Source organism: Panthera onca, chromosome C1 (genome assembly GCF_046562875.1).
Source record: "Panthera onca isolate mPanOnc1 chromosome C1, mPanOnc1 haplotype 2, whole genome shotgun sequence".
NCBI classification, from domain to species: domain Eukaryota; kingdom Metazoa; phylum Chordata; class Mammalia; order Carnivora; family Felidae; genus Panthera; species Panthera onca.
Window position 1 is genome coordinate 211,907,832 of NC_138346.1, and position 7,085 is coordinate 211,914,916.

Sequence of the window (7,085 nt, forward strand, 5' to 3'; positions counted from 1 at the left end):
AAGGTAAGGAGGACTGACACTTCATGGAAAAGGTAGGATAAATGAGCAAGAGACTGCTTGCTCAGAATTGGTGCAATTTATTTCCATCTGTCCATTGAAATGCATTCATTTACCCCACTCAGAGACCAGTCTGCAGTATAGACTTCAAATCTTCTTGTCCCCCAGAGTCCAGTCGGGGAACCAAGTTGTCTGATGTTTGAATGGATAAACAAAATGACACTTGTTTAGAGGACACTGCAGAAAACTCAGAACAAAGCCTCTTGGCACACGAATAACCCATGAGCTTCTCGTATGCTTGCCAAGAAATACACATAATCTTCCGGGTAATTAATCTGGTAGGATTTCCACAAAAGCACCGGTATGAAGTGCACTCTCCCTATCTCCCAAAGAACTTGGAACTCATCTGCTCTATGACATCTGAGAAAGGGAACATTCTCAGTGGAAAACAGGTGCGTCTACCTTTTCTGCTCTTTCATACTCGAGTGAAGGATGGGCATGTCCTGGGCTTCAGAGGCGCGGGAGAAGGAGGACCTCACGTTTGCAAAGTGTGCAGAACTTACCAGGAGCTTCATAGGTATCATCCCATCCAATCCACGCAGCAAACTTGAAACACTTACTGAAATGCTGTTCTTGAGGGGAGCGAGCTGGGGCTCCTCGGGAGACACCAACTGGCTAGCCTCATAAGATTTCAGGAAAAGTCAGATTTGAACTCAGCCAGAAAACAAGAAAGAGCCAACTGACAAAAGCAGGCGGGAAGTGGCACCAGGGATTTCCTAACTATCCCTGAGAGGAAGAGGGTTGCTTTGGCGAGCGATGGTCAGAGCTGAACAGCTTAGAGAAGAAAGTAAGAAAATAGAGCGTGTGCTGATCCAGCTTGCCGGTAACAGACCCACAAAGAGGGAGACATAGGCGTGGGCAGGTGGCAGGGTTCACGGAGACTGGAAAACTACCTTCCCTCACTCCGACCTGGGTTCTGAATAAATTGAGAATAAGAGGCTGGGACATTCTCTTTATTACTAAGAAAGCTGACTTAGGAGAAGCTGGCTTAAATTCGAGCGCATGTAGACACCCTATGATGGATGGAAAATGGCAGGTGTGCCCAGACACGGGGAGAGCTGTGCCAGCACGGGCCTCCCCCTGCAAGGCAGAGCTGCTCCTGCAAATCCCCAGTTCTGAGGAGCACAGCTCCCCAAGAAGAGAGAAGGGCTGTGTTAGGCACACTCATTTTTCTTCCAGCTGCCCTTTTTCCCTGATGGGGAGGCGGAGAACAGCTCCCTCTACGTAGCAGGAAACGTTACCCCCGGGAGCCCTTTGAGCGCTGTGGCCAGCCGTGGCCTTAGCCGCTCTGCGTGGTACCCAGACCCTTCCTCAACCAGTGTTGAATCTGTGTTTAACCCATCACTTAGGCCATCGGAAGTTTCTGTTTGGATTTCAATATCTTTTTCTGATTATAAAATTCCACTTAGAAGCTTTGTTAATCTTTCATTCTTTTTCTCTGTGTGCACATCTGTAAAACTAATTGGAACCACACTGCACACACAGTTTTGTAAACAACCCATTTTCACCTAATGTCTTCCTCATCACCGGATGGTCTTCTAGAACAAGGTCTCTAAGTGCGGCACGGCATTTCATTACATGGACATTGCACAATTTATGTAACCGGTCTTGTGTTGCGGGGTATTTGCTATGGGCTGAGTGTTTTGTGTCTCCCCCGTCCAACAGATTCACATATTGGAATCCTAACCCCCAAGGTGGTGGTGTTAGGAGGTGGGGCCTTTGGGAAGGGATTCAGTCATTAAAGTGGAGCCCTCAGGAGTGTGGCCAGTGCCCTTGTAAAAGACACCCCACAGAGCTCCCTAGACCCTTCTGCCATGGGAGGACAGAGCGAGAAGATGGCCATTTATGAACCAGGAGTAGGCCCTCACCAGACATGAACTGATTGCTGTTGTCTGTAAGACATAAGCATTTTGTTCTAGCAATTTGAATGGATGAAGACAATATTTCCAGTTGTTTCTTTCCCTTTCTTGCTTTCCTTCTTTCTTTCTCTTTCCTCCCTCCCTCCTCCCTCCTTCCTTCCTTCTTTCTTTCTTTTTCTTTCTTTCTTTCTTTCTTTCTTTCTTTCTTTCTTTCTTTCTTTCTTTTTTCCTTTCTCCTTCCTTCCTTCCTTCCTTCCTCCCTCCTCCCTCTTTCTTTTTCTTTCTTTCTTTCTTTCTTTCTTTCTTTCTTTCTTTCTTTCTCCTTCCTCCCTCCCTCCCTCTTTCTTTCTTTCTTTCTTTCTTTCTTTCTTTCTCTCTTTCTTTCACCATTATAAATAATGTGATGAACATCTTTGTGCACATCTCTGGTCATCAGAAGGCTCTAGGCAAAGATCAGATCTCTCTTTGGAAGACCACAGGGGTAGGAATGCTGAGCGAGATTTAGGTGGTGGCAGAGACTGGAGACAGGAAACCAGCTAGGAGAAATGTCTCATAACCATCAAGACGATGAGGCTCACTCTCCTGGACCACAACTGTGCTCAGCTGGGGAAGGGGATAAGGACACAAGAAATAGACGAAGGGAGATGTCCAGGACTTGCTGTCAGTGGATGTGGGAGAAACAGCAGCATCTGGGGACATAATAGTGATAATGGTGAAGACAATTAGAACATTAGAACTCATACTTATCAAAGGCTATTCTAAGCTTGTATTATTCTTTTCATCCTCATACTACCCTTGGGCGGGGATCCTATGATTCCCATTTTATGGAGGAGGAGAATAAAGCACAGACCGTTTAAATAACTTGAGCTAACCTCGTGTAACTAGCAAATGGTAGAGCTGGGACTCAAATGCTGGCAGAGTTTTCTGCACCGTCTGCAAGCTCAGCTGGGTGCTCACACTGCCCACCTGTCCTCGCAGCCTGGACCACAGCATGGTGGCTGGTGGCCCTTCTAACACGGGAGGGGAGGCGTTGGACAGAGTACGAGCGTTTTATCTCTGAATGGAGCGCAAAGTCCCTGAGGCCCCAAATGACCCCGTGGGATGCCTGTCTGCATTCCCAGGCCGGTGCTTTGTGCCTGGATGTTTGCACAACAGGTCTGAAGTATAGATTTGTCCAACGAGTACATGGCCACGTGACCAATCAGAGGCCCTGCCTTAGAAGCTGGGTGTGGTTGGAGGAACACACTGGTGACTGGGACCGGCTAGGCTGCCTGCTTGGTTTGTGGGGTCTTGGTGCATCTGCAGAGCCCCAGCCACTGAGTGCCCCTGGACCGGCAGCCACCTGCCTGGCTGACCCAGGGCCATGGCTCTCACCTTGACAGCAGCCCGGAGGAGATACCACAGAGAGAAAATGCTACCAACTGGCTATTGACAGGTAACTTCAGTGCCTCCTTGTATGCTTGCCTTCTTTTCTCATCCCTGCTCCCTGCCAGGGAGGGGGTCAGCCTTATATAGAGGTGCAGTAGGCAGTGATCACAAGTGCAGTGACCACGAGGGACAGCCAGAAGCCCCCCAGTCCCACATCTGCCCTGCCCCCCTCATTGTTACCCGTCTCCCCCCCCCCCCCCCCCCGACCCCGCACTGGCTGCTGCTTTCCAACCTCCTGCTATCCCTCACCACTGTCAGTATTGGCTGTTCCCTCTGATGCACTCGGCCATTTTCTTTACATAACCATACACTTTTAAAGTCACTTACTGACTTCTGCTTTGTGCTAAGCAGGAAGAGCTGTGAAATGCCCAGCCATTAAATGCAGATGTCCTGCAGATCCGCGGGAGGTCAGTTCTACAAGGTGCTGGTTGGTCCTGGGAGACTCCGTTTGGTCAGCGCCTCCAAAAGGACCTTATTTGATGCAAAGGCATTTCCTGGTGAGTGAAGCTTATTAATCCAACTTTACCCAGGAGTAAGATTCAAAAATGAGGGGGTCCTCCATAAAAGCAGGTGCTGGTATATTCAATCGGTTGGAATGGAGGGCGGTAGTGGAGGGGAAGTTGGAGGATGGCAGGAATGGACTATGGAAGGGATGTCCGGCACTCTCCGCGAGTCATGGCCGCCAGCAGACCTAGGAAAACAGCTGCGGGGGTGGTGGCTGTTGCTAAGAGTAGGTGAAAAATTGGAAGTCAAAATCTGGCACCCACTGAGGACTTCCATGTGCCGGGCCTCTCTTTAATCCTCAACAACAGTCATATGAAGGAAGGATGTTGGTCCATTTCACGGATGAGAAGATTGAGGCTCACCTAGTCTCAGCTAGTCCACAGCTGGTAAATGGCACCAGGGTACAAACTCACCTCTCTCCAGCTCCAGCGCCCTGTGTCCTCCTGGGAAGAGGCAAAGATAGTGGACCATTCACATGACAGGGTCTCGACATCTCTGGTCTCAGCCTGGAGCTGCACACCAGCCCGAAGTCCATTTGAAGTTAAGGCCAAGTCCCTAGAACTATGCCCCCCTCTCCCCACAGTTGTCTTGGCTGAATTGTGTCCCCCAGCACTAACTCCTGCCCATTTCACCCAAGTCTTCCATTTGAAGATGAGGTATTGAGCAGCGAGGATAAGAAAAGGCAGGGTAGCAGGCTTTGGGGGCTCCAAAGGCAGGTCAGTGGGACGTGTGGTGGGCACACCCCCCACTCCATTCCTGTCCCTCACATCTTCCCCTTAAGAGATTTCCAGTCTCTTATCTCCCACTACCCAGACTACAGGTCAGAGCCCCATCGTCACCCTTGTTTTAAATAACGTTATTAAAATATAACTTACACCCCGCCAACTTACACTCATTGTAAGTGTACAATTCAATGATTTCTAATAAACGTATAGAGTTGTACGACCATCACCACGGTCCAGCTTTAGAACATTTCCATCATGAAAAGTTTCCCCCTGCTTGTGTGTTAGACCCCACCGCCACTGTTTTCCGTGGGCAGATGTGTTTTCAGTCTCTCTAGATTTCTAGATTTCTAGTCTCTCACTCATGATGTGCCACGGATCACTAGTTCATTCTTTTTTATTGTTAAATAGTATTCCACTGTGTGGACGTGCAAACTTTATCAGTCTCCTGTTGGTGGACATTTGGGTTATTTTCAGTTTGGGGCACTTATGAATAATGCTGCTGGGAGCAGTAACCTAGATGGTTTGGGGTGCACTTAGATTGTCCTTTCTTTTGGGTAGATTGCTAAGAGTGCTGGTGACATCATCTCCCCCTTAAATTGCTGTGGAAGTCTTCTAGAACTGTCTCTCCTGACTCCAGTCTCGCCTCTCTCCAATCCAAGCCCAACGTTGTCCTCATAACCACCTCTCTGAAAGGCACACTCAGTTATGTCTTTTCTCAGCATAAAGCCTTGCAAGAGCTCAGAACAAGGTCCAGAGTCCTGACCCTGAAATATATATACAGTGTTCTCCCTGGTGCCACCCCACGGCCCCCTCTCGAGTAGCCCTCTCACAGCGGGGCTCACGCCATCCCGGGGATGTCATTGTATCCACAATATTCAAGCCCACTTAGAAGGTGCCCAGTCAGTATTGTTGGATGAATCCATGGAGCTAGTAGCTGTGTGACCAGAGCTTTTCAAATACTGATACAACACCCAGGTATTGGGCCACCAGACCCTGGGACAGCTGCTAAAGAGGGTCAGATAAAAGCATGGACTAGGACTCAGGAGGCCTGGGTTGCTTTCCAGCATTGATTTTAGAAGTTTAAAGAACCTTTCTCAAACATTCCTGGCCAAATTCGGAAGGATGCTATAAGATCTCTTTGCCTTTATATACACAGTTCTCCCAGAAACGTATTTTTCTTACGTGGAGCAGACTCCTCATCTGCTTGAAGAACTCCTATTCATCGTTCAAAAACATGGTCTGCCATCACCTCTTCTGTTCATACCTTGCCTGTTCCCTCCCACCCAGCTAGAATTATCATTCCCTTCCTCCTCTGTGCACTGCATTTTGTATACATTTTGATCCGGGCATGTTTAAAATTTTTTTAATGTTTATTTATTTTTGAGAGAGAGAGAGAGAGAGAGAATGGGGAGGGGCAGAGAGAAGGAGACACAGCATCTGAAGCAGGCTCCAGGCTGCGAACTGTCAGCACCGAGCCCAACACGGGGCTCAAACTCATGAACTGTGAGATCATGACCTGAGCTGAAGTCAGACACTTAACCGACTGAGCCACCCAGGCGCCAAGATCATGGCCTGGTTCACAAATTATTTGCTTGCAGGCCTGTATATGACACTAAGCTCCGTGTCACGGGATCTGGGGGAACTACCTCCCATTTGCCTCTTTATCCCAGGGTCTTGGCACACAGGAGCTCAGTGCGGTTTATTCTTTAACTGAACTGAACACTCTCAAGCTTCTCCTTCCCCCGTTGTCAAAGGGGAATGACAACATTTGCCCTCGCCGCCTGAAGGCATTTTTTAAATGAGAGTAAAAGGACCAATAAATAAAAATCCCTTGAAAACGAGCATGAGAGGCTCCATGAAGGCCGAGTCCAATAGATGCTGCTTGGCCAGAGCCTCTGGTTACTCAGCTGGACACAAGTTGGCCTCACTTGGCTCAGGAAGTGCCTGGGGCTCTCCTAAGCCTTCAGGACCATCACTGTGACCATGGGTGTGGTTGGGGGAGGTCAGTTCAGAACTGTGTTTAAGAGCTCATGACTGTCTAAAAATCTGTCCTCATCACCCTCCAGCCCCTTCCCCTGCCTTGTTTTTCTTCCTTGTCCTTATCATTCTGGGACATCATCCAATTTAGTGATTTGCTTGATGAATGTTATGCTGTGGCAACAGAGGCTGTTTGCTCACCCAGATCCTCTGGCCCACCCTCTTTGGTCTCCGGCCAGATCCCGCTCCCCAGCCCCTCTTGAGGTTGAATGTGGCCACGGGACTAAGTTTCGTTCACAGAAAAGAAAACAAAAATGACGGTTGCCTCTACCCCCAGGCCTAGGCTTTAGCACGCTGGTGGTAGTCCCTCAGTGCTCCCTTCCACATTCCTGCCCACTACACAGACATAGTAGCAGCCAAGCTCCCTCCAACCAGGTGAAGACAGTGTCCCAGGTGCTGAGCAGAGCAATGGCTTGGAAGGAACCTGGGTTGTCTCCAGTGACCATGAGGGGCAGGGCTGCCCCTCCCCCCCCCA

General features: G+C 49.1%; 1 long non-coding RNA gene across 1 annotated transcript; it reads left to right on the forward strand.

Moving 5' to 3' along the window:
* Window positions 1–2,369: 2,369 nt before the first annotated feature.
* On the forward strand, window positions 2,370–6,479 carry LOC144617097 (uncharacterized). Its single transcript, XR_013557124.2, has 3 exons — window positions 2,370–3,351; window positions 3,696–3,841; window positions 5,730–6,479. It is a non-coding gene; the product is annotated as an uncharacterized LOC144617097 (long non-coding RNA).
* Window positions 6,480–7,085: the final 606 nt, after the last annotated feature.